The sequence below is a fragment of the Anabrus simplex genome, chromosome 5, assembly GCF_040414725.1.
Source record: "Anabrus simplex isolate iqAnaSimp1 chromosome 5, ASM4041472v1, whole genome shotgun sequence".
In the NCBI taxonomy this organism is placed as follows: domain Eukaryota; kingdom Metazoa; phylum Arthropoda; class Insecta; order Orthoptera; family Tettigoniidae; genus Anabrus; species Anabrus simplex.
The window spans coordinates 421,952,412-421,980,002 of record NC_090269.1 but is presented as its reverse complement, the minus strand read 5'-3'; the positions used below and the strand labels follow the sequence as shown (position 1 = coordinate 421,980,002).

Sequence of the window (27,591 nt, the reverse complement as noted above, 5' to 3'; positions counted from 1 at the left end):
CATATGTTCTTTCGATTTCTTCATCATCCGCTGAACTAGTAGGCATATAGGCCTGCACTATTGTGGTGTGCATTGGTTTGGTGCCTCTCTTGACGACAATAATTCTTTCACTATGCTGGTCGTAGTAGCTTACCCGCTGCCCTATTTTCTTATTCATTATTAAACCAACTCCTGCATTTCCCCTCTTTGATTTTGTGTTGATAATTCGGTAGTCGCCTGACCAAAAATCTTGTTCTTCTTGCCAACGTACTACACTTATACCAACTACATCTAACTTTAGCCTATCCATCTCCCTTTTCAGATTCTCTAACCTACCACAACGATTCAGACTTCTAACATTCCACGCTCCGACTCGCAGAATGTCAGTATCCATCTTCCTGATGATCGCCCCCTCTCGTGTAGTCCCCACCCGGAGTTCCGAATGGGGGACTAGTTTACCTCCGGAATATTTTACCCGGGAGGAAGCCATCATCAGTACATCATTCATACAGAGAGAGCTGCATGTCCTCGGGTGGTAGTTACGGCTGTAGTTTCCCGTTGCTTTCAGCCGTGTAGCAGTATCAACACAGCTAAGCCATGTTGAGTATTATTACAAGGCCGCATCAGTCAATCATCTAGACTGCCGCCCTTTCAACTACCGAAAGGCTGCTATCCCCCTTTCGATGAACCATTTGTTAGTCTGGTCTCTCAACAGATACACATCCGATATGGTTGCACCTGCGGCTCGGCTATCTGCATCATTGGGACACGCAAGCCTCCCCACCGCGGCAAGGTCACATGGTTCGCAGAGGAGGGATTTTCATAATTATGACTAATAAATGCGCGTTCACCCAGTTATTAAACTGAAAACAAATTGACGACTGCCATCATTAAGGAAAAGAATGATTGTTTGTTAATTGTATAGGCAGTTTAGGAAGTGGAGTCTTTATCCGTTTAATATAATCTTTTATCTTGGATGCGGATCGAAGTTCTCTGCGGAACGTAAAGAATTCACCAAGTTTTCTTCACACGACACAATTCCAAAAGTTTACTATGTATAATGTTTACAGTTGCGACTAGTGGAAGCATCAGTATGAACACAAATAATTTCAGTTCAAAACTGACCTTATTGCAGTCATCATCATCGACAATGTCCCAATCCAGTCGCCCGGGTTTGGTTAACAAGCCTCCTCCACTCCTTTCTATCCTTCCACTTTTCCTGCTCCATTACTTCTGCCAATCATCACCACCGCAAAAATCCACACTGTAATTCTAGGATGAGGCCCAAAATCGCCTACCATCTCACTATTCCAAATAATCGTATCCCTAAACTATCCAGTGAAGCGAAATTCAATGAATCTACACAGCCAAACCTTCACTTTAATAATGTCCAATATCTCATCCCACAATGTTTCCGAATTAATGATAATTTATCGTCTCGTAAAACATGAAATTTACAGAATGGAAATTAGTTATAACAGTCAAAAATCACCAACCTTGTATTCAGAATGCCCTTCTATTCTTGAGATCACGTACTATTCATTACTCTGACTTTACATAAATCGTCATTTGGACTTAACTGCCAAGAGCTACAATCTTCTACAGAAATTGTTTTTCACTGGGAGATCTTGAATTGAAATCATAATGTGCGTCACAAAACACTCACTTCGAACCAACCTTCACCCGGTCAGCTGTTCCGGATTGCTAACGGAATCGCAATACAGCCTGCCTCAGAAATATCAAATTTAATATACAGCCTGTCTCAAAATTTCTTCCCCATCGACAAATATAGACTGTCTCAAAAATTCATCTTCATCGCCAATCATCTCGGCGGCATTACTCATGAAATACAGGCTTCCTATGCTTTCAACATCTACACAACTATCATTTCAACATATCAATCCGGCATAATCCATTTTTTCCTGTTTCAAAACCTTCCGAACCTCAATCCAGCTTCTCTAATGTCCTTCCAGATCTGATCCATCCACCTTCTTCTCGGTCTTCCAACTGGTCTCTTTCCCTTAACTTCTCTTTCCAATTCCCTTCTTGCTACTAGTTCCTTTCCCATTCTTTTTACATCTCCGAATCATCTCAGTCTTGCTTTCTTTATATTCTGTACTAACGGTTCTATATTTAGCTCTTCTCTGATTTTAATATTTTAAATTCTATCTCTTCTTGTCTTTTTAACCTTTATTCTTAAAAATTTCATTTCTACTGCTCCAATATTACTATCTTGTCTCTTATTACATACCAGGGTTTCTAGTCCGTATATTGTTTATATAATGTTAATTTCGTTCTCTTGGGTACTTTGTCATCCCATAAAAGCTCTCTGACTTGATGACTTATTGCAATAATTCGTAAAAATTATATCACTATTTTCTTAATCAGGATCATATGTTTCGTTAATGTATCTCAAAATTGCTGAAAATATTTCTGTCGCATTTATCATTATGCAAGGAGACCTTGTCTTTGGATTTCTAAACCATATGTTTAAGCAAGTTCGAGGGTCGTGAGTAAAAATATATGTATTGAATTTATACTATATACTCTTACGTGCAGAGGAGTGGATGGAATTTTGCCGCCATAGAAACAGTGGCCAGCCCCTTATCTGACTCTAGCTATTTCCTTGTCATGATTGGAAGCCTCAGATAGTCTAACGAGGTCAAGATCAACTTATAATAATTTTATAGGCTAGAAATCTTAACCAATATTGATAATTAATTGTAGTATTATTAACAAATACATCGCAATTGGGTAATATCCCGGTGGCAATGGTCAGTTATAGTAGTGTGATAATAAAGTTGAAACATAATTACCCAACAACAACAACTACTACTACTACAAGAGCTCAACATGGCATTCCATGGTAAGAAAATATTACAAGAAATACTAGTAATTTACTCAATATTCTAAATCCAGCATCATCATGTATCAATTCGCACACATCTTAAGTACTCCCAGTGCTTAACACAACGTTGAGCATAGTACTGTATTAGCTTAACATTACAACACCGCCATACACAAATTCACACGTACCTTAAATAATTCAGATGCCTTAATACTACAATTTACAGTGGGCTGAGCGTTGCATTAAAACATGACACCCTCACATAGAAATTTACACACTGCTTACAGAATGCTGGAGTCTATTCTTGAAGCATCTTACATTTTTGGGAAAAGGCTCTAAGACAACTGCAGGTAATGCATTCCAGTTATCATTTTCCCGATTTACAAATGAATATTTACCACAGTTTTCTGCAGTCTACCTGTCTATCTGTCCTGCTTATGTTACAGGGCTTTTCCAGTTGACTGTTTAACTATCCCCAAGCTGGATTACCCATGTAGGTATTATACATAGCACATAACGTGTTCGTTTCCTTCTAGTCTCCAGTGCCTTCCACTCAAGTTTCCATTTGTCTAATTGTGTGACCATCAGTTTCTTAGAAAATGCTAAAAACCCATATTTCAATCCCCTCCATGTTATTCAAAATACTTTGCCTGCTTTTCATTTGGTTGGGACCGCTTAAATATTAGGTTAGGCAATCATACAAACAACCAATTTTATTCTTCATAAGACAATAAATACCATAAATATATTTTCATTTAACCTTTTAAATACTACCCACATACCAACCGCATGTTCCGTGTGGTCCTTGAAGGTACTGGTACATTTCGAAAATTCTTTGCCTCAGTTACTATGCTCATACACGTACGATCATACGACAACTGGTATGTTTCCCTGCTTTTCAATTATGCCCCGAGGTCGATATAGAATGAACTATATTTTTGTATCTCTATGTCTGTGACTGATCCCAAGTTTCGTGTTGTATTAACAATATTGACAAGGTCAACGCGTTGGCTGAATGAAGAAGAAATATTACGAGTTAATAATAGAGTCAGTCGTCAATGAAACTGACTACTGTATACTAGAGATTGAGACTTTGACAGCAAACGTAGTTCGGACAGGACACTGCACATTTAATTCTGTATCTTTCTTATTATTCCAATCCCTAACTAAGTCCTCTTCCTATAAACGAATATTTTCCCCAGTTTGTCCCCTTGAATTCCAGCTTTATGTTCATATTGTGATCCTTCCTACTTTTAAAGACACCACTCAAACTTATTCATCTACTGATGTTATTCCACGTCATCTGACCATCGGCAACTCAGAGCATACCACTTAGTCGAGCACCTCGTCTCCTTTCTTCCAAGCCTTCCCAGCCCAAACTTTGCAAAATTTTTGTAACGCTACTCCTTTGCCGGATATCACCCAAAACAAATCGAGCTCTTCTTTTGATTTTTTCAAGTTCTCGAATTCCGGCACCTCGGCGTTTTCGAAAAGCATAAAACGTAGTTAGTTGGACGTAAAAGCAATTTACATAATCATCAAAAATCTCTCATTCCAGGGTACAGGTTACATGCCCTCTCGTTTCCATCCTTACTACAACCGCTAAACACCCTCATAACCATGTGCAGAGATCTGTACCCTTTATTAACAATCCCATTTATGTGATTTCCCCAATAAAGATCTTTCCTTATATTAACATCTAGGTTCTCACAGTGATCCCCAAGAGGAACGTCCTACCCCATCAACGCATTAATAAAAACTGAGAGGACTTTTTTCCTATTTGTGAAACTCACAACCTGACTTTTAACCCCGTTTATCATCATACCATTGCCTGCTGTCCATCTCACAACATTATCGAGGTCATTTTGCAGTTGCTCACAATCTTGAAACTTATTTATTACTCTGTACAGAATAACACCGTCTGCAACAAGGAATTATCTCTGATTCCACTTCTTTACACATATCATTGATATATATAAGAAAACATAAATATCCATTAATACTTCTTCTTAATCTGTTTACCCTCCAGGGTCGGTTTTTCCCTCGGACTCAGCGAGGGATCCCACCTCTACCGCCTCAAGGGCAGTGTCCTGGAGCTTCAGACTTAGGGTCGGGGGATTCAACTGGGGGAATGACCAGTACCTCGCCCAGCCGGCCTCACCTGCTATGCTGAACAGGGGTCTTGTGGAGGGATGGGAAGACTGGATGGGATAGACAAGGAAGAGGGAAGGAAGCGGCCATGGCCTTAAGTTAGGTACCATCCCGGCATTTGCCTGGAGGAGAACTGGGAAACTACAGAAAACCATTTCCAGGATGGCTGAGGTGGGAATCGAACCCACCTCTACTCAGTTGACCTGCCGAGGCTGAGTGGAGCCCGTTCCAGCCCTCGTACCACTTTTCAAATTTCGTGGCAGAGCCGGGAATCGAACCCGGACCTCCGGGGGGTGGGAGCTAATCACGCTAACCACTACACCACAGAGGCGGACCCAATAATACTGCCTTAATTATTACAGGGTCAGATAAAGCTTCGCCTACTCTCATTCTCTGAGTTCTCTATAAACTCTGTTAACTTATAGGACAAAAATAAATAGGCCGAGCTGAGTGGCTCAGACGATTGAGGCGCTGGCCTTCTGACCCCAACTTGGTAGGTTCCATCATGGCTCAGTGCGGTGTTATTTGAAGGTACTCAAATGCGTGAGCCTCGTGTCGGTAGATTAACTGGCACGTAAGGAAAGTCCTCCGGGACTAAACTCCGACACCTCAGGTCTCCGAAAACCATAAAGAAGTATTTAGTGGAACGTATTATTATTATTATTATCATTATTATTATTAAAAATAAATAAATAAATAAACTTAAAAAAGACTCCAATTTACAGATTGGGTTCACTAGTTTTAAGTTTAGTTTTAGTATTGATTGCAGTAATAGGTAAATAGTAATAGGGAAAAGAATGCAGGTATAAAAACACATTTTGGATGACAGTAAATGATTACTTCCTCCCCAATTTCGTGACCCGAAACTGGGGAATGGGAGTGTTCTATTCTATTCGAATCAACTCCTCACGATTGCATTTCAAATGTATCTTGTTCTCTGTTTACTGTACTTTGTTCCCAGAGGCAATCTCCAGTTGCGGGAAGTCAAAACAACTACAGTGTTGGTTAGGCCTACACTATCCTTCATGTTGTTCCTTAATCTTACTTGTGCTTCACTGGAAAGTCATTTTAAGAATATTCTAGCCAATCTTTTACATCTAAGTAACAATTATCGTGAACATTGTAATGGGGACTTGTGACCTGTTATGGTACCTGTATACGTCATTTATTATCCGTTTATCGTCCAGGTTGGTTTTTCCCTTGGACTCTACCACCTCAAGGACAGTGTACTGGAGAAAAAGACCTTTGGTCGGGAAACAACTGGGGAGAATGACCAGAACCTCGCCCAGCCGGCCTCACCTGCTATGCTGAACAGGGGCCTTGTGGAGGGATGGGAAGACTGGATGGGACAGGCAAGGAAGAGGGAAGGAAGCGGCCGTGGCCTTAAGTTAGGTACCATCCCGGCATTTGCCTGGAGGAAAAGCGGAAAACCACTTCGAGGAATGCTGAGGTGGGAATCGAACCCCTTCTACTCAGTTGACCTCCCGAGGCTGAGTGGATCCCGTTCCTGTCCACGTATCACTCTTCAAATTTCGTGGCAGAGCCGGGAATCGACCGCGCACCTCCGGCGGTGGCAGCTAATAGTACTAACCACAACAACACAGGGGCGGACGACACAATGAATAAATAAATAAATAAATAAATAAATAAATAAATAAATAAATGACCAATAGATGTTATATACAGAACAAAAACGGATAGCTGTGAGATCCAAACCCTCTATCGGATGCTCCTCTATCCACTATTGAACAATGGTGGCCTATGTCGTATTTATTCTGCTGGAAAAGATCTAAGCCGCAAGTCTGACAGCACAGCTACAGAGGGCGCTCTTATCACCCACTGTGTGCCAATTCGATGAACATTATAAATTTTGTGCTGCTTAATCATCGTAGACATTTCTGCCGGCTAACAGTCTGGTTGTTTCCCATTTCTCCTCGAGGCAAATGCTGGGATGGTAAAAGTGAGGTCCCTCGCTGAGTCTGAGGGAGTAAGCAACCCTGGAGGGTAAACAGATTAAGAAAGAAAAAAAAGAACGAAAGAAATAATATTTTCCTTCCACGGACCAATACAATCTCCTATTCCATTTTTGTCAGTGGATGATTATAGTTTATCTTTTAGAGAAGCAGGGAGATTTTTTTAAGATAAACAAAAGATTCTCCCGTCAGTATGAATTCCCGAAGTTGAAGGTATAGGGTCATCTTTATGGATGGAGAGGATAAGTTTCAGACCCTATCCTAAAGTTTTTCAAGAAATTTCGTCTTGAAGAGGGAGACTTGAGAACCATTTGTAGAGATTTTCTGGTGACTGGGTACACCCCGCCAGGCTTTTTCTTGAATGTATTTGAATATCTTAACATTTCTGGTGAATACTTTTGAGGTACCAAACGTTTCACCATGCTTTTTGACAGGTGAGCCGTTTTCATTAGACTGTGCCTTATATTTGGGACTTGTTTCCACAACTAAACAGGCCTCGCAGGATTAATTCCGCACTGCATACATTTTATTAAAACTCCAATTACCTTTGGTTTAATTAATTATTCCATATCGTTGGGTCCATTCAACTTTACCCCGCACGAGTTGTCTGGAACCCGATCCATCATAATAACGATGAGTACTTTCAAGGTTTAGTAAATGAACATGGACAATAATCTTGGAAATGTGTGCTTTCACTGTTATTAACTTTATTTTTATAATTGATATTTAAAAACAGAAGCCTCCATGGCTCAAGTGGCAGCGCGCCGGCCCCTCACCGGTGGGTACCGTGGTTCAGATCCCAGTCACTCCATGTGAGATTTGTGCTGAACAAAGCGGAGACGGGATAGGTTTTTCTCCGACTATTCCGGTTTTCCCTGTCATCTTTCATTCCAGCAACACTCTGCAATATCATTTCATCCGTCAGTCTTTAATTATTGCCCCAGAGGAGTGCGACAGGCTTCGCCAGCAGGCACAATTCATTTTCTCGCCGCTAGATGGGGGTTTCACTTCTGACCCGGTCGAATGACTGGAAACAGGCTGAGGACTTTCAAGTATAATTAAATACAGTCAGTTTTCTGATGTCTGCACTGAAATTCATGACTTTCAGATGGAAATATTTAGACTTTCAGAGCCAAAATGTATGAAATGCGTACGGTTTTCTGGAGTATTCCTTTATACTGCACAAGTTTGAACAGAAATACTTTGTTTAACAATGCATTTATGCTATTTGAACACAATGAAAAAATGAAAATCCACAGCCTGTTTCCTGTCATTCAACCGGGTCAGGAATGGAATGAATGGAGCCCCCATCTAGTGGTGAAGATAGGAGATGTGCCGGCTGGCGAAGCCTGTCGCACTCCTCCGGGACTGAAAGATGACATGAAATGTTAATGGAGAGTGTTGCTGCAATAAAAGATGACAGGGAAAACCGGAGTACCCGGAGAAAAACCCTGCCGTACCTCCGCTTTGTCCAGCATAAGTCTCACATGGAGTGACCGGAATTTGAACCACGGTATCCAGCGGTGAGAGCTGGCACGCTGCCGCATGAGCCACGGAAGCTTCTATTTGAACATAATGCTGAAATGAATTTTCAGTTGAAACTTTACTCTCAGGACGGTTTTCTTCTGTCCTGTAAAACGTTGCTTCTGGATTTGGTACCATTCGGGAAAAGAAAAAGCTTCTCATATAATTTCTGTAACACGTCGCACGTATTCTACTTGCAGCCGTGACACCGAGATAGGCCGTTCGACTTTCTTCTCAGTCATTCGGTCTGACAGACCATACGGTGGTCGTGGGACCTGTTATGGTATGTTATCTTACTTACTTACTTACTTACTTACTTACTTACTTAATCTCTTTACCCTCCAGGTTTGGTTTTTTTCTTCGGACTTAGCGAGGGATCCCACCTCTACCGCCTCAAGGACAGTGTCCTGGAGTTGAGACATTGGGCCGGGGATACAACTGGGGAGGATGACCAGTATCTCGCCCAGGGTGCCTTATCTGCTATGCTGAACAGGAGCCTTGCGGGGGATGGGAAGATTGGAAGGGATAGACAGAGAAGAGGGAAGGAAACAGCCGTGGCCTTAAGTTAGGTGCCATCCCGGCATTTGCCTGGAGGAGAAGTGGGAAACCACGGAAAACCACTTGGAGGATGGCTGACGTGGGATTTTAAACCTTTCCACTCAGTTGACCTCCCGAGGCTGAATGGACCTCGTTGCAGTATCAAATTTCGTGGCAGAGCCAGGAATCGAACCCGGGCCTCCGGCGGTGGCACCTAATGACACTAACCCCTACAGCACAGAAGAGGCGATTATTATATTATTATTATTATTATTATTATTATTATTATTATTATTATTATTATTATTATTATTATTATTATTTCGTGGGCTTCGGTAGGAAAAGTGACGGAAATTGAGGGAACTTCAAACTGACGTGTAGAGCGGATATGTTTATATTGGCTGGATGTTTGGTTATGATGGTACGCTAACAAAGCTGGAGGAGGAGTGTTTAGTTTGAGGAGCGATTCACAACACTTCAAGTGGTGCTGAGTGAACTTCCTGCGCTTAAGTAGGACACGTTTCAACTCAACTGCCTCACCAGGGCTCGGTAGTTCAAGAACTGTAGTTCTTGTGCCTTATGAACCAAGTCCAAGACCCATTCTGATCACAGATTTTACAAGAGACATATTACAAAATGATGGTTTATGAATTTGGTGGTCAAACGTTTACATTTAAAAGTGGTGATGTTTACCAACCGTTCGACCATTCTGAGCGGTAGTGTTCCTTAATGGCATGGTTGAAGTCTATGAATGGAAGCTGATGTGCTTGAAACTGACCCTGGATTGCACTTTATATCGGTAGGTGATTATTGGTTAAGAGGAAATAAAACTGGTCAACCAGTCTACGTGATGGGGTAGAGTGGTTAGCTCTACGCCCAGCCGCCTTTCCCCCCAGGAATTAACCTGGTACTCATTTTTGGTGTACGCTGAGTAAACCTCAGGGCCATATGCACCTCCGGAAGTGGAAATCTCGTATCTTAAATTTTGCGACTTCCTGACGGGAATTCGCGCGAACCGAGCACGCCTTTACCGCCTCGGACAGGCAGCCCCTACAACTAGTCAACTATCCTCTATTAACACTAATCGGAGAGAAAATGGACGATCTCCGATACTTCAAAAAATGAAGGTATCGGCCAAATAAAAGGAACTGCACCAGGGATGGCAAACACTCACCGACTAGCATGTCAATTAAGGTCCTATTTATAACTTTTCACTGTCTATTGTGCCATCATCGGTTATTTTCCTTTAAAATCTTCATAAAAACCCCCACATTTGACTTCGTTTGGTATTAAATTTCATTACATATTCAACCGAATGTTTCATGGCTTCATTTTGTAAACTTCACTGAAAATTACATTAAAAACAGGCATGTTTTAGGAATAAGCTATATTTTCGAGCCTAATAAAATATGTAAAATAAATGGCCAAAAAATATTAATTGTGACATACTTTATTAAAGCGTAATGCTGAAATATGCTATGTTACACAAGATTTTTGATCAATTTATCGCCTGTTAAAAATATTAAAATTACGAGGGCGGATCTAATATAAACGGGATTTCATTTTTTCATAGTTTCCTGCATTGGAAATGCATTTGTCCCGCGTATGGGCAGTGTTTTGATGCCCTCATCCCAAAGAGAACAGGGTCGTGTCACCAGCCAGTTGAGCACGAAATCTTCCACATCATCGTCATCTTCAAATCGTTGCCGTTCTTGAGCTTCTATAACCGGGCCGAATAAATCGAAATCGCAGGGCGGTAAGTCCGGGCTGTAAGGCCTGTGGCTTGGAGACAGAGCTGCAGTATAGGGCCGCGCATTGTCGAACCGGTTGTTCCCGTCTTTTGCGCCGATGTGCAGCCTTCACCTTGTTCAACAGCTCGCAGTAGTAATCAGCATTGATTGTACATCGCTCATGCAAAACGATCAGTCAATCAAAATGCGTCGCCGAACGAAAAAAAAAAGAAATGGTTGCAAGAACCTTGCCAGCTGACAGTTGAGTCTTGGTTTTCACTGGTACTGCCTCCCCTTTCCTCCGCCACTCCTTACACACATGCGTCCTTGACAATGTTTGATCACCGAACTGTGCAGTCACGAGCAACAAATTTTATAATTATGCCTTGAGCAGTGGAGGGATGCACCTGTTGCTCCGACATCGTGAGCGTTACTGACGAATCAGCGGGAAATATCGAACAGCACGCTCTCCCCACTCCTAACGGTCCCGCCTAAGCATAGCAGAAGCGCGGGGCCAGTCCTACCAACTGTTGATGTTCAGGAACAAAAATTCCGTTTATATTTGATCGACCTTCGTATGTTGTGCGGCGTGCCACGGAAGTTGTGTTCGTGTGTCACCTAGTGGCACGCCACCCCTAGCCTGACCTTGTAATCTAATAACTAAGGTTAACTAATAGGTTAGAATGCAAAATGTATTTACCCAAGCCGTAAATGTTTGCTAGCCCGCACAACGTTTCTGTGGTGAGATTTACATAAATATCTGAAGTATGAGAACCCCTAAAATGTATGCAACTCACCGACACAACTGTAGAGCGGCTAGATGATACTTGCGCCTTGTTCAAATACTTTCGCATTCTAACCTAGTACTGGGTAAAGTCTTTTCCCTACTAATAACGTCGGGGTCGGAAAAGAACAAGGGCTAACCAAGTTGGGCACGGATAGGAAAAATGAAGGTGAGGAGTCTGACACAAGTGAATGGAAGCAATGCCAGACTCAGGTAGGGAACCCGTGGTCCGCCGTATAATCACTGATAATGAATATATACTCAGCACGGCCTTACTTCTAAACTGACGTTTCGGAAAGGAAATGAGTCTCCTCACCTCTGTTGCCAGCGCTCTACTGCCGCGAGAAAAGCTGATGCAACACGACCGCGGTAAACAGCCCTTACAAAAAGTAATACTGTACTCAGGAAAGCTAATGAATCGTGATTCGAAACAAATTCACAAAAACTACACTTACTAACAACATCTATAAGAGGATGAGGAACTAACAAATCACTCACCGCTTATGGCTGGCACAGGAAGGAGGTTATGGCGTACAAAGGGAACACTCCACTGATCTCAGAGTCACTCTCTTGCCACTTGCCTCTCCCGAACTACACTGAGACATGCTAAACAAGCACGAACTAAGTACACTAACCAATACACGGACGTAAATGAAACTACAGCTACTTTTATACACTCAATTATTGAACCTGTATTGTCCTAACTAATGCTATGTTAAAATATAAGAAACGCTGTACTGTATTATACCAGAGACTAATATGAAAAATACTAATTACTGAAGAAAAATTCAAAATATCGTGAAACGTACCGAATACCATACACGCTGAGCGAGATACGTTAACCACGGGGTGAATGTAAATATTAGAATTGGCTACTAGGCTTCGAGATCGCACTCTGCCGACATAAGTCGATGTGAATGGCAGCTTGGGATTGGTTGGATGTCTAAGTTTCAGCGCATAACAACCAGACAGAGACAAAATAGGCCAAAACGTCGATTTAGAAGTAAGGGCGTGCGGAATATAATTATCTATTTAAAGTGCACTCAAGGTCTGACTAACTTACACACCTTAAAAGAACGTGGTAAGGAATAATTTATTTTACCTCTCGGCAAACTTTAACTGCTTGTTAATTAAATAATGAATTATGCGATATTTGGAGAGGAAAATTTCCCAGACACATTGGGTATAACATGGGTAACGTACTTCAGCCCTCCGGGACTTCAGAGATGTACGCTGGGGAACAAACAATAATTCAATAACTTGTTCTTACTTTATTAGCAGAAATGTAGTAGGCAGTCTGGTCTATGCCGATGGCTTCGTCTTAATGGGAGATTGTGCTGAAAGCCTGCAATCGAATATTTTGAGTTTGAAAAGAGATCTAGTATATATAAAACGGAAATAAATAATTTCAAGACTAAGGTGATATCAGTAGGGACAACATTCAAGTGAACTGAATGGAACAGGTAGATCATTTCAACTATTTAGGGTGTGTATTCTCACAGCATACCGGTAGAGTAAGCGAATCTGAAGCAAAGTGCAGTAGCGATTAATTATTTCAGATGGGAACAATGATAGGAAGGCCCTCCCAGTGATAGATAAAGGCTAAGTTACAAAACTGGATGGGTGACGTGGTACACATAAACCGGCTTCGGTGGTGGGGTCATGTGAGGCTAATATATTATTATTATTATTATTATTATTATTATTATTATTATTATTATTATTATTATTATTATTATTATTATTATTATTATTATTATTGGACGGTATTTTTTCTGCACCGCCATTTAACCGCGCATTGTACTATTCCTGGGCATATCAACTAAGACATCACTTTATTTGAGAAATAGAACATTCATATTCATATTCAGTCTCATAAATTGGACGGGTAATGTCTTTGTCTATATATACAAATTGATGTATGTATGTATGTATGTATGTATGTATATATGTATGTATGTATGTATGTATGTATGTATGTATGTATGTATGTATGTATGTATGTATGTATGTATGTATGTATGTATGTATGTATGTATGTATGTATGTATGTATGTATGTATGTATGTATGTATGTATGTATGTATGTATGTATGTATGTATGTATGTATGTTTACTCCACATCTCCTCCTAAACCACTTCATCAATTTCAACGAAACATGGTACACTTAGACTTACTATCTGGAGACAAGCTCTGTGTGGGTAAGCCACCCCTGGCACCCCTAGGGATGGGGAGGGGGTGGCATGTAAAATAGGGTAGGGGTCCTATGTCCGGAAGATTCAGATGTTTTTGGATACAGCGCATAGCAGCGTATATTTCTAGCAATGAAATATATACAGTTTCATATCATATACTTTAATGATACATGTGGGTGTAATAATATTTAGATAATATTACATACTTGCATAAAAACAATATTTTAAAAATAAATTTTAAACGTCCGATAATAGGAACAGATGCTCTTAAATCCGGACATCACTGCAACATAGTGTGCCATTTCCCGGATATCATACTTCTTCCCAGTAAAGACCGTTTCGATCCCCACTATTCAACTTAACACATGCACGGTACATTAATATTTACATTTCATATTTTTAACAAGACAAAATCATAATTGAATGCTGTTTCCACACATACTTCGTGAAACCATATCTGGCACAGACCGCACTGAATCCATGACCCCATTCGTGTAGAAACGTCACTGAAATAGTCAATACCACAAAAGTACATAAACGTGTATTTTGCTTATCATTTTTTAATTTTTCAGGGCCGGATTGAGGTAGAGTCTCATATCCCTTCTAACCTGGACACCCCTCTATAACCGAAGCTGGTCAGCCCTGAGGGTTATATCAAATCTGTCCTGTTAAAAGTTCTAAATTGCCTGATAAGGGTACCTGGTAGGGGTTCAGTCGTCATGAACGCAATACGAATAGGCTTAGAGAAATAGGTTTTGAGGGTGCGTTTTCCCTGTATCTTCCTCATTCCACCTGGCATTCGAACAAGAAACAAGTTTGAGAAGTCTTGCGGATGCGTGGTAAGGGGTGTGAGAGGTAGGCATTCCTGCCACTCATGCGCCTATCTCAAGTCTCAAAACCTGACAAAAAACACCTGTTCCGTACGTGGTGACTCTTGAGAATTAACGTACTGTTGTGAAGTTTTAAAGTGGTAGTACAATTTTGCCTTAGTTATACATCTGCTATAATTATAAGTACTGCATTATCAACATACTAATGTTTACAATCAGTACAGTATCTGTTACTCCTGCCGCGACTTCCCGTCAGACGCAGGTAGTATCTTGTATTTACTGAGTAATTTCATCATCTCAGAGTGTATCTACACCGCTACTGTACCGATATGTGAAGAGAAAGTCACACTATGAAATGTGAAGAAATTAAATAATTATGTCTATATCCATAAGATCTAAAGTTGTCTGCAAGTTGTTTTACGTTGCACGCACTGATAGGAATTATGAGGACGATGGGATAGGAAAGGGGAAGGAAGCGGACGTGGCCTTAATTAAGATGCAGCTCCAGAAATGTCCTGGTGTGGAAATGAAAATGAGCAGATACCTCGGTGCTATACTATCATAATTTATAACTTTCATTTCCGTATTGACGTTTCACCGATATACGAGTGATAGGAATCAATCTAGGGATCTTCCACCATTCAACATTTTATATAATATGTAACATTTATTAAATGAATACGGGTGTAGATTCCCGTGGAATAATCATCACTTCAAAGCAAATAAGTAAAAAAAAATGGTATTAACACACATTTAACATGAAATCTACCTTTAAACACACATGGGTTATATATCATAAGAGCACGTTAAAATTTAAAGAAAGTCTTAGGGTGCAGCACAAAAATAATAATTGGAGTGCATTTGTACAATCTTGAGCAGAGTTTTAAAATAATATATAAAAACTTGAAGACGAGGATTGTTATAAAGTTCTTATGTTCTTGCTGTGGATATAAAAATATATGTTGAAAACATTTTTATCGTAGTCAAATCATCGATGAAAAATAAAAAAGTGTTTGTCAAAATTGACGATCTTGTGATGAAATGCCGATGTTAAGGCCACGTTTAAAAAAAAATATCACGATTGAGAGGACAGAACTGCAGTTGCTGTCAACATGTCAATAAAGACTGGTGAGTTCAGCAACGAGTAATACACTTTTAATCTGTGAGCAATCCAGTCGAAATACAGCCGAAATTCGCGGACGTTTTGCGCAGGAATTTCCAAATATATTTCTACAAGCAGTGTTGGAATTAAGAGCCAGTGGATCACACAAGCTACCTTTTGGTGGAGTGGAATTCTGTACTTGTATAAATTAATGAGTTATTAAACTTTATTTTCTACACCTTTGGCGTATTTAAAAATGAACCCTGTTACAGAACGTGTGTTGTAAATTGAATGCTATTTGTTTCACATCCGAAATACAGCACGTTGTAGAGCTCCTTTGTAAACCAGCTGTTAGGCATCCCATTCATCATTGGTACATGCGGAACACTTACACGTAGAGAACACGGGGCTGGAGGGTACCTGGTATACAACCTTCCTCACTTCCAACTACCATAGAAATACGCTACAGTGAATACGTCCTTCCGTATAAGATTGAAGTCAAGAAGGGCATCCGGCCGAGGAACTGGGACAAACCCAATTTGAGTTGCTCCACCAAGGAATAGAGAAAAATGATAGGAAGAATAATTGGAATTAAAAAATGAAAGATAGCACAGAAGCAAAATAGCAAAATAGACCCCACAACAGAATGAGCAAACTGATTTAGACATCTAAAAACTGGTATTTCGGTATACAATAAGAATCAAGTTTAGAATGTGATTGTGAAGATGTACGATATCAGGAAAGGAGGGAGAAATTACATAAAACTAAGGCTTGATACCCTTGTCACGAAATGAAAATTACTATGAAGAAGAATGAATTTTTGGAGAGTGGGAAAGTAAAAAGCAGCACATGTGGGATTTTAAAAATCACTTGCAAGGATGAATTTTGTACATAGGATACGGTGTTGAGTCCTGTATGACCAAGGATGAAGATAATATATTGAAATAAATCATCTGACGCCCGGCTATATTGGCAACCCACCAAACGTTTCTGTAAGGCTTCTGTAAGGCAGCATTGTATACAACAACTGTGTATGAAGATCCGGTCAAGTCTGTTTAAATTCGGTCCTGTCTGTCACAATCTTTCCGTTGTCCATAATTATTATAGAAGCGTGGCTGTAAATTAGATCAAAATTGCAGAAAGATCAGAAAGTACATTGTTAAATAGTTATTCTTCTATTTCTATTGTTATTTTGTGTGAGGAAATAATTTTAGAGCAATCACTTTTGTTAATAATTGTTTTAATAGAAAGCAGTTCGGATTTATTCCAGCGAGGTTCAGCTTCTAGAATTCCAGCAAGAAATTTTAGTTTCAGGGGGTCAAAAGTGGACTCTATCGCTATTGACCTATACAAGGCTTTTCATGGGGATAAATCGTGAAAGACTTCTGACAAAAATGAGGGCTGTTGTACTTGAAAAAAGAGTGGTCGAATGGGACGCTAAATTTCTAGAAAAGGGAACTCAGAAAATTGCACCTGCTCAATACCCGGTCAGGCTGTACGCTAGAAATTCCTGTACATGGATCCGCAACCTACAACAGATCGTTCACGATCACCGCCACGAGCTGGTGGAACGAACTCCCGCATGTCATCAGGGAAGCTAAATCTAAGGCAAAGTTTAAAATCCTTTGCCAGTGTCATCCTTATAAGCACTTCCAGTCTTTGTTGAATGTGAATGGGATGCATGAATGAAAGTGAATATGGTTATTTATTGTTCCAGTTTACACTTTAGTTATTCTTTACTCACTGTAGTTAGTTTAGTTAGTGATACTCTAATTAGTTTATTCTTGAGGTTGTAAAGATTTAATATGTTTAAATTTTACGTAAAATTTATATTGTAAATTAGTACTTATTTATATAGTGTAAGAAAGGGCCGGGAGCCCTAACTTCGTCACAATAAAGTCGCTTAATAATAATAGCGTACTTACTTGAATCATAACCGTCAAAGTTGACTAATAGTGGAGCCAGAGGCTTCGAACACGGGAGCATGGGTTGATGAGGACGGCTCCCCTAACTGAGTCTGGCATTGTTTCCACTTGCCTGTGTCACGCTTCATCCTTTCACATTTCCTATCCAATCTCTGTTGGTCAACTCTTGTTGTTTTCCGAGCTAATGGAATGGAATGGAGTATGACTTTTAGTGCCGGGAGTGTCCGAGGACAAGTTCGGCTGGTCAAATGCAAGTGTTTTGATTCCACGCCCATAGGCCACCTGCGCGTCATGAAAAGGATGAAATGATGATGAAGACTACACACATACGTACACCCAGCACCCGCGCCAGCGAAATCAACCGATTATGGTTAGAATTCCATACCCTGCCTGGAGTCGAACCAAGGACCCCTGTGACCAAAGGCAAGAACGCTAACCATTTAGCCATGTTGCCGGACCTTCCCGAGGTATTGCGAGGCGAAGACAGATTTTCATTTTCAAGCTGTTCGCGGGCCTCTCTTATCTTCTGGCTATACCTTCGTTCTTTTAATTATCGAAGCTTCTCCATTTTCCTTCTGATTAGTGTTAATAGAAGATAGTTGCCCAAAATTGTACTTCCTCTAAAATTAATATCACCTCCAACGTTAACGGTAGAACGTAAAATCAATATCACCACCAACGTTAACAGTAGTTCGTAGAACGTAAAATCAATATCACCACCAACGTTAACAGTAGTTCGTAGGACGTAAAATCAATAACATTATCATTATTATGGCGACGATGGGATAGGAAACGGCTAGGAGTGGAAAGGAAGCGACCGTGCCCTTAACAGCCCCAGCATTTGCTTGGTGTGAAAATGGGAAGCTACGGAAGACCATCCTCAGGGCTGCCGACAGTGGGGTTCGAACCCACTATCTCCAGAATGCAAGCTCACAGCTGCGCACCCCTAACTGCACGGCCAACTTGCTCGGTCTTATTCTTCTTCTTTTCTTTTTCCTCTTTATCCGTTTACACTCCAAAGTCGTTCCCTCGGACTCAGCGAGGGATCCCACGTCTACCGCCTCAAGGGCAGTGTCCTTGAGCTTCAGACTCTGGGTCGGGGATACAACTGGGGAGAATGACCAGTAACTCGCTCAGGTAGCCTCACCTGCTATACTGAACAGGAGCCTTGCGGGAAGATTGGAAGGGATAGACAGGGAAGAGGGAAGGAAGCGGCCGTGGCCTTAAGTTAGGTACCATCCCGGCATTTGCCTGGAGGAGAAGTAAGAAACCACGGAGAACCACTTCGAGGATGGCTGAGGTGACAATCGAACCCACCTCTACTCATTTGACCTCCCGAGGCTGAGTGGACCCGGTTCCAGCCCTCGTACCACTTTTCAAATTTCGTGGCAGAGCCGGAAATGGAACCCGGGCCTCTGGGGGTGGCAACTAATCACACTAGCCACTACACCACAGAGCTGGCCAATAATAATAATATACGTATGACGTTTAGAATGTCTTCCATTTTCTCGCGATTCATGAGCCTAACCATTCTTTTGTGGATACACTCATTTTGATTTCGATTTATCAGACCTGAGGCCTCTTTATCTCCCCCGGAGTCACAGGCTACTAAAAGGGAAACAACCAAAGAATGTGCACTTGCATTCTCGTCTTCTAAGCCCAAATCCCCGTAATAGGCAACGGCCGTAGGCGTGTTGAAACGCCGGATCGCGTGAGATTTGCGAAGCTAAGCAACATTGGGCGTGGTCAAAATTTGGGTGGATTGCCACGCGTCGTTGGTGGGTGGTGAGGGAATGGAGGAACGGAAAGGAACCGGCACCCTACCGTACGCAAACTTCGGCTCAGGCACACATCTGCGGAGGATCGGACCTGCCTTCAAGCACCTTTATCCTCGTAATAGTACAAAAGGTATCCGGCATTTAACTCCAACAGAAGCAACCGATGGAGACTGTGAACAAACATAGGAATTGGGCGATAGGAGGCACCCTCCTATAAACCTTAGAGGGGAAACATTATTGAAGAATTTTTCGTTCTAACTCCATCTGCGGGTCAGTGGTAGAGTGTCGTTCACCGGATCACAAGATAGCGGGTTGAAACCCGGCAGAACCAGTCTTACTTTTGAAGGGCCTATTCAACACTTAGGCCCGATTGTATAAAGACATCTGACTGGAGATCAGTTAAGTAGTTCAGAAAATGAACTGAAATTACGACTTCATCACGTTGTATAAAACTGAACTCGGTTTACACATGTGTAGTTCAAATGTAATCGGAGTTCAAAAAAGTGGACGTGGCAACACCGCAAAACAAAGGAAATAACTCGGCCCGTTAGATAATACTTAAATGGTGGGATTGACCTGGTCGTGACTGTCGAAGGAGTAGAAGAAGATAATATTGTAATCTCGCGAAGTAAACATGGAAGGAACTTCAAAAGAGCATTCTGCGAATTTCACAACGAAATTAAGGACGATATGGTGGATATTGTACTATCATGGTACAAACATATAATATAAAATAAAAGAACCGATATGGTGACAACAAAGTTGAAAGAGAAAGCCGTTGACTTGTCAATTTAAAGAGATCTACAACAACCATTTGAAAACTTCCTGTAGCATAAAACCTCCTCTTGGATTTCCTCTTTCACATAACACACGGGGAGCCCGACGAAATTCATCATTTTCATCATCAGAAGATAGAGCCGAGAAATCAGAGTAATCAGACATCTGTACAATACGAACGAGATAAGATAATAACGCAAGCAATTTATCAAGGTTATGTTACAGAATTATTACATTACACTGCAGTAATAAAAGAAGCTTAATATTGCCTATATACGGACATCTATAGCTAGCAGTATATGAGGTTAGACTTCAGTGTAATTTTTTTAACATTTATCGTAAAATCACAGGTAATATTTTATTAACAATCAGCTCTTCTTGTATCTCAAGTAGAAAACAACTCCTTGAACTAAGATCAAAGAGTTTGATCGGAGAAATGTCTCCAGTCAAAGTTGATCGTAGTTCAGTGCGAATTGATCTCAGATAAACGTTTATACAATACAAATGTCCGAGCTTTGCGTGAACCGAGATCAATTTCGTCTCTGATCTAAGATCAAACGGTTTATACAATCGGCCCTTAATGTCCGATGTCGGCATGTGAAAGATCACGTCGTTATTATTACTTTTATCCTTTAAGTCTATTTGTCTGCGCTCGAGTGGCCAAGAATTTTATGAATGCACATTTTGATATTATAATTGCGATGAAATAAAAATAAATACGTTTTATATCTGGACATCAGGATGTTTTGCTTGTTGGTTTTATTTGACGTAAAAGATCTCTGGTGACACATTTAGTGTTAACCCAACTAAATCAGCCATGGGTGCCCAAGAGAGATTCCGTTTACTCGGCCATCTAGAAGGCTTCGAGTAAAACGGAACCTCGAAATAGACGACCAAGTAACCAGATGGCGGCGTCAAATTAAAAGGCCTGCACACAGTAGCTGAGGAGGCCACATTATTATTATTATTATTATTATTATTATTATTATTATTATTATTATTATTATTATTATTATTATTATTATGTGAGGCGAATGGAAGAGGATAGGTTACCTAGGAGAATAATGGACTCTGCTATGGAGGGTAAGAGAAGTAGAGGTAAACCAAGACGACGATGGTTAGACTCGGTTTCTAACGATTTAAAGATAAGAGGTATGGAACTAAATGAGGCCACAACACCAGTTGCAAATCGAGGATTGTGGCGACGTTTAGTAAATTCTCAGAGGCTTGCAAACTGAACGCTGAAAGGCATAACAGTCTATAATGATAATGTATGTATGTTATTATTATTATTATTATTATTATTATTATTATTATTATTATTATTATTATTATTATTATTATTATTATTATTATTATTATTATTATTATGAGATATTCTGAAAAAGCAAAAGACAAATTCTTAAAATATGTAATCCTGATTATCACGGTCATGAAAATATTTATGGAAGTTATTGACGGTTGTGTGTCTAGGATTAAGCAGTAACGATTGGTGGGATGTTAGTGGCAATGACATCTACCTTGAGAGGAAGGGACTCATGGAAGGTTGAAAATCTTTCCTTGTAGGATATATAAACAGTATCACGAACTGTTTTTGGGTGGACATTCTATTTCAGTTAATATTTAGTAATACACGCTTCGTATCTGTTGCCTACCTTCCTGTAAATATATATTTTCTATAACATTCTCGTCTATAGAAATATCTTTGTCTTACGGGAATCTGGTGGACAGCAAAGTTTTCTATGACACGAAATTACGGATTTTTCCTTAGGAATTCAGACCACTCAGTGAAAAAATATATCATCAAACAATATGATGATGATGGTTCAATACAGACAAAATAAACCATTTTTCCCTTTGCAAAAATCAGTTATTCATAAATATGTCTCCCGGTCATGGCAATCCATCAACGGCTGCTGATTTCAGATGGCAAGTAGCCGTTACATCACAGCCTGCACGGTTGCTATGGTTACACTTCCGTCACACATTTTGTCGAGTACATTACACATATTTTCAGATGAACCCCAACCATAATACACATGTCAAAATTTTAACTGTCGATAATTACTACATTAATTCATTCCTACCCTAAAGGCAAGGCCTTGTCGCTGCAATCACATTTGTCTCTCCTCTGCTGAGCGTTTCGGCCTGTCCATCACGGAATCCAGATACTTCTTCCTTGGCCTTCCTCTTCCTTTCTTACCCAGAACATTTCCTTCCAGCATAGTCGTGAGGAATGTGTTATGTCGAAGTATGTGGCCAAGGAATTTGATTTTCCTCTTTTCTACAATGTTGATCGAGTCCCTTATTTAATTACTATATTATGACACCTAAAAGTACCTATTTTACTTTCCTAACTGAAGAAATATGTTATAAAATTCTTGGATGGAGCTGTCGAACAGTGAAAATCTTAAATTTCTATGAGAATTCAAACAAGAAATATTCAGCAATTGCTATTCCTTTAACTATTAGATCGAAGGGAGCACGATGACAATACAGTTAATATTATGTTTCTCGAGAAATATTCCGTTCGCCTCTGTGGTATAGTGGTTAGTGTGATTAGCTGCCACCCCCGGAGGCCCGGGTTCGATTCCCGGCTCTGCCACGAAATTTGAAAAGTGGTACGAGGGCTGGAACGGGGTCCACTCAGCCTCGGGAGGTCAACTGAGTAGAGGTGGGTTCGATTCCCAAATCAACCATCCTCGAACTGGTTTTCCGTGGTTTCCCACTTCTCCTCCAGGCAAATGCCGGGATAGTACCTAACTTACGGTCACGACCGCTTCCTTCCCTCTTCCTTATATATTCCTTCCCATCTTCCCATAACCCACCAAGGCCCCTGTTCAGCATAGCAGGTGAGGCCGCGTGGGCGAGGTACTGGTCATCCTCCCAAGTTGTATCCCCCGACCTAAAGCCTGAAGCTCCAGGACACTGCCCTTGAGGCGGTAGAGGTAGGATCCCTCGCTGAGTCCGAGGGAAAAACCAACCCTAGAGGGTAAGCAGATTAAGAAAGAAAGAGAAATATTCTTTTTGCGTTTTTTCACGAGTGAAGTGAAGTACATAAGATGATAAGTCTGGAGGGGTGAAGAGGAAAACCTCATGGCCCTAAATTCATTCCCCGCGCCTAATTTCGTCTCCCTAGGGATTTCAAGTTTGCACGGTGATATCTGATGTTCAGCAGCACGTACACGCATAGCCTCATCCCGTGGTCTTGTTGTGAAAGTTGGTAGTGTGCGGCACGTGTAGTTTCCGTCTACAAGGAGGATTCATTTTTCATGCTGAGCTCAGTTAGTGCATCATTCAAATTGAGAGCCTGTTGTTCCTAGCGTGTAATAGCTACAGTGAGATTGTTTGGCGTTAGTTACTGTAGCGGCCATTATAATAAATCAGGGGATGTTCGTAATTCGTCCTCCTTCAATTTAATTGTTATTTTTTAAGTTTATTAATATTTTCAGATGGGAAAACACAAACAGTGGGGTGAGGAGTCTATGAAAAAGGCTATTAAGGTACTGAAGGACAAGATCATGGGTTACAAACGTGAAAGTAGAACGTTTAACATGCCATGAGAAACGATGAAGGACTATGTCTAAAAGAATACCAAAAAACATTCTTCATAAATGGGCTTCAAGTAATTCACTATAAGGAAAGTATTTGGTAAGGTCAGTAAAGAAAAATATATTTAAAACATATTGATGGGGAACGAAATTACGAACACAGTTTTGGTATTGAATTTTTGTAGTGTATATGTCAAATATTTTCTACCTTACGTTATAGCAATGTCAATGTAACTTACCCGTAAGAGGAGAATATTCAGTATATATACCAATTTCTTTTTTTTTTGCTAGGGGCTTTACGTCGCACCGACACAGAGAGGTCTTTTGGCGACGATGGGATAGGAAAGGCCTAGGAGTTGGAAGGAAGCGGCCGTGGCCTTAATTAAGGTACAGCCCCAGCATTTGCCTGGTGTGAAAATGGGAAACCACGGAAAACCATTTTCAGTGCTGCCGATAGTGGGATTCGAACCTACTATCTCCCGGATGCAAGCTCACAGCCGCGCGCCTCTACGCGCACGGCAAACTCGCCCGGTATACCAATTTCTAGCCTCGCCCATAATATTCCTGAATTTCTACAGTCCGGATCTGCTAAGGGGAAGAAATGTGGACCCTTACCTTAATCATAGAAGGGAGCGTAATGTACTTTCTGTACAGTATTCTATATGAGCAGTGTCTGTTCACAAAGGCGCTATGTCCACCCTTTGAAACTTGTGAGAGGGGCTGCGTGGCCGAGGCGGTAAAGGCGTGTTCGGTTCGCCCGGAAGGACGTGGGTTCGAATCCCCGTCAGGAAGTCGTAAAATTTAAGAAACGAGGTTTCCACTTCCGGAGGTGCACATGGCCCCGAGGTTCACTCAGCCTACACCAAAAATGAGTACCAGGTTAATTCCAGAGCGCAAAGGCGGACAGGCGTAGAACTAACCACTCTACCCCATTAAGTGCCGAGGTTACGGATAGTGGAAGCCTTTACCTTCCACCCCTCCAAGGGCCTTCATGGCCTGTACGGAGATGACTTTGCTTTTTGCTTTTTATATGTAACATAGCTATGATCGGGTATGGTTACTATTTTTAGGGAATTACGTCTTTATGGCCTGGATTGCTCATGACATTCGATAGTATTCAACTACTGCAATGGAGATGGACGAAATACTAAAACATAGTTTTGAAGTGGAAATTGCACATTTTGAACAAACTGCCTTCGTATGTTTTGAAATAATATACTCATTTTATCTGTGAACAACTGTATATTCTCTGCTGTATAATAAGCTATAGTGATTTCAACATGTTTCGTGTTACTTAATTACTTATCGATTACTTAATTAAATATGCCGAATGTAAGACTTAATAACATATGAGTGGAATGCATTGACCATAATTCAATGGGCGAAAATTTGAATTGTCTAAAATACTTAAATATTATATCACCTTGGAAACTATCTTACACTTCTAACCGGAGAAAATATGAAGTCATTATTATCAGATGGAGTTGTAAAAACTGTGAGAAAGCAGGGATCATTTTTTAAATTAGAACAAGTATGGAGAAACTATTCTTTTTACCAGAAGCTAAACAAAAAATATTCCGCAATTATTATTACTTAACACTGGTTGTGCAAACGAAACACTCTGACAATATATTCAGGAATATTCTAATGGCGTTTGTGTCACAAGATAAGTAGGTAGATGATTCATATTACCCTGCAAAGTTAGGGACACTTGTTTCTCTCTTACGCCTAACCAATTCTGGAAGTACTACATTAGTTTCATGAAATCTGAACCTAATTGATATACTACTTCACAAAACTAACAGGTCTACACATAAAACAGCTGATATACTACACAACATACACAATAAATCGATATATTACTTCCTAAATATTATAATTATATAATACTACCTAGACCTTAATAAAATAATTATAATATTACTGTTAATGGTAATAACAGTAGGCCTAACTATTCACAATCATATCGTGTTATAAAAGTGAAGAGAAATACATTCATTTGAAAATGCAAGCTATACATAACACTGTTGCAGGTCTAAGTTCACAAGCAGAGAAGAGTGAAAAGGAACATAATTGAATATGTCATTATACCAGGCACTAAATCATTTACGTCACACCGACACAAATAGGTGTTATGGCGACGATGGAATAGGAAAGGCCTAGGAGTTGGAAGGAAGCGACCGTGGCCTTAATTATGGTACAGCCCCAACATTTGCCTGGTGTGAAAATGGGAAACCACGGAAAACCATCTTCAGGGCTGCCGACAGTGGGGTTCGAACCCACTATCTCCCGGATGCAAGCTCACACCCGCGCGCCTCTAACCGCATGGCCAACTCGCCCGGTGATACTCAACTAACGAAGATAGGCGCATTTGGTCACGATACAAGGAATTAAATCTGATATTTTTTATTCGGTCTAGAAAGCCAAAAATAACGGCCGAGAGGATTCGTCGTGCTGGCCAAACGACACCTCATAATCTGCAGGCCTTCGGGCTGAGCAGCGGTCGCTTGGTAGGCCAAGGGTTAGTTAGTTATTTTTAATGGTAAAACCAACATTTGATTTTAACGTTCAGCGTTAAAGAGAACTACGTCACTGACTTTTACTGCTTTTCATGTTGACTTGGTTTTGTTATCAGCTTGTATACCGCCGTCGTAAGATTATTTTTTAGATTGATCATTTTCTATAACTCTTATTAGAGTGAATGTCAGGTCAAGGTGCAGCTTATAATCAAGTAAGAGATGGACTACAATTAAAAAAATTAAACGTAGCATTATCAACAAACCTCTTCATAAGGAAATAAACCTTCTACTTCATAAACTTGGGATTCGTTGTTAAAATGAACAAAGTCAGAAGCCTTTCTGATTTTCCTTACAATCCGAAGACGGATGATATTACAACAGTACTATCATGGTGAGTAATTCTTTCACAATAGCAAATCTCTACAATTAAGCAGAAAAAATACCGCTTATTTTCACTTATCTCGATACAGAAAAATGATTTGGTGCCTTTAAAATATCTCCGCGCCTATTATAAAAGATAGCGTAGTTTAATTTTCTACACAGTGTGTCTAGAAAATATTTTCTCTAAAATTACGACGCGCTAAAGTGATGTTAATATATTTCCTCCCGCGAAATGAAAATTCTAAGACTTAAGTAATATAATGAACGTAATATCAATGTACAAAATTCAAATTGTCTGAAACTATGTCATAATTTCAAGTTCAAAATTCTATCTTACACTTCTAATCGAAGAAAATGCTAAGAAATATTATTCTCGGGTGGTTTAGTATGAAGTTGAGGTCAGATTTGAAGCTATAAGAAGTATATGAAACTGAAAATGTTGATGAGAAGTCAAATATTCAACAATTATTCCTGTTAGGAAGCTCTTCAAATTTGGAAGGTCCCCAAATTTCTGTGAAGTAAGAATACTTTATAAGATTTAAACCGTGAATACCGTATACTATTTTCATAACATACCTCAATGACGAAAAGTATTTTTTCCAACAATGATTTTCACATTCATTTATTTTCAAACCTAATCTGAGAGTTTAATTCTAATAATTGGTTTATCTCGCTGAGAAGACTGGGGTTCATGCTCTGTTAGTTAGAGTGCAACAGGTGTGGTACTCACCGGCGGAGACTGCGAGAGGGCGCTCTTACTCCATGGCACTGCCGCCCGCTACTGGGTCCTGTGCGCTCGCTCTGCTGGTAGCCACTGATATCTCCCCGCCGTCAGCCTACACACCGCTCGCACGCATGTACCATCCCCTCCTTCTCAAAATTCTCAACGAATTAGCATTCACATAATTCAAAAATTCCACTACTTGGTTGACGTCATTGATAGCAAAGAGAATAGGGTCAAGCTTGCCAATTGGCGCGTCCTCTGGGGGCAGGGTACGAAATCATT

General features: G+C 40.4%; 1 protein-coding gene across 2 annotated transcripts in view; it reads right to left on the bottom strand.

The window, feature by feature from the left end:
* Vmat (Vesicular monoamine transporter) overlaps positions 1 to 27,379 on the bottom strand; it is a 678,793-nt gene extending 651,414 nt beyond the window's left edge. For both annotated transcript variants that reach the window (XM_067147806.2, XM_067147802.2), the window contains exon 1: positions 27,316 to 27,379. The gene's annotated coding sequence lies outside the window, so the exon portion shown is untranslated. The remainder of the gene's footprint in view (positions 1 to 27,315) is intronic.
* Positions 27,380 to 27,591: the final 212 nt, after the last annotated feature.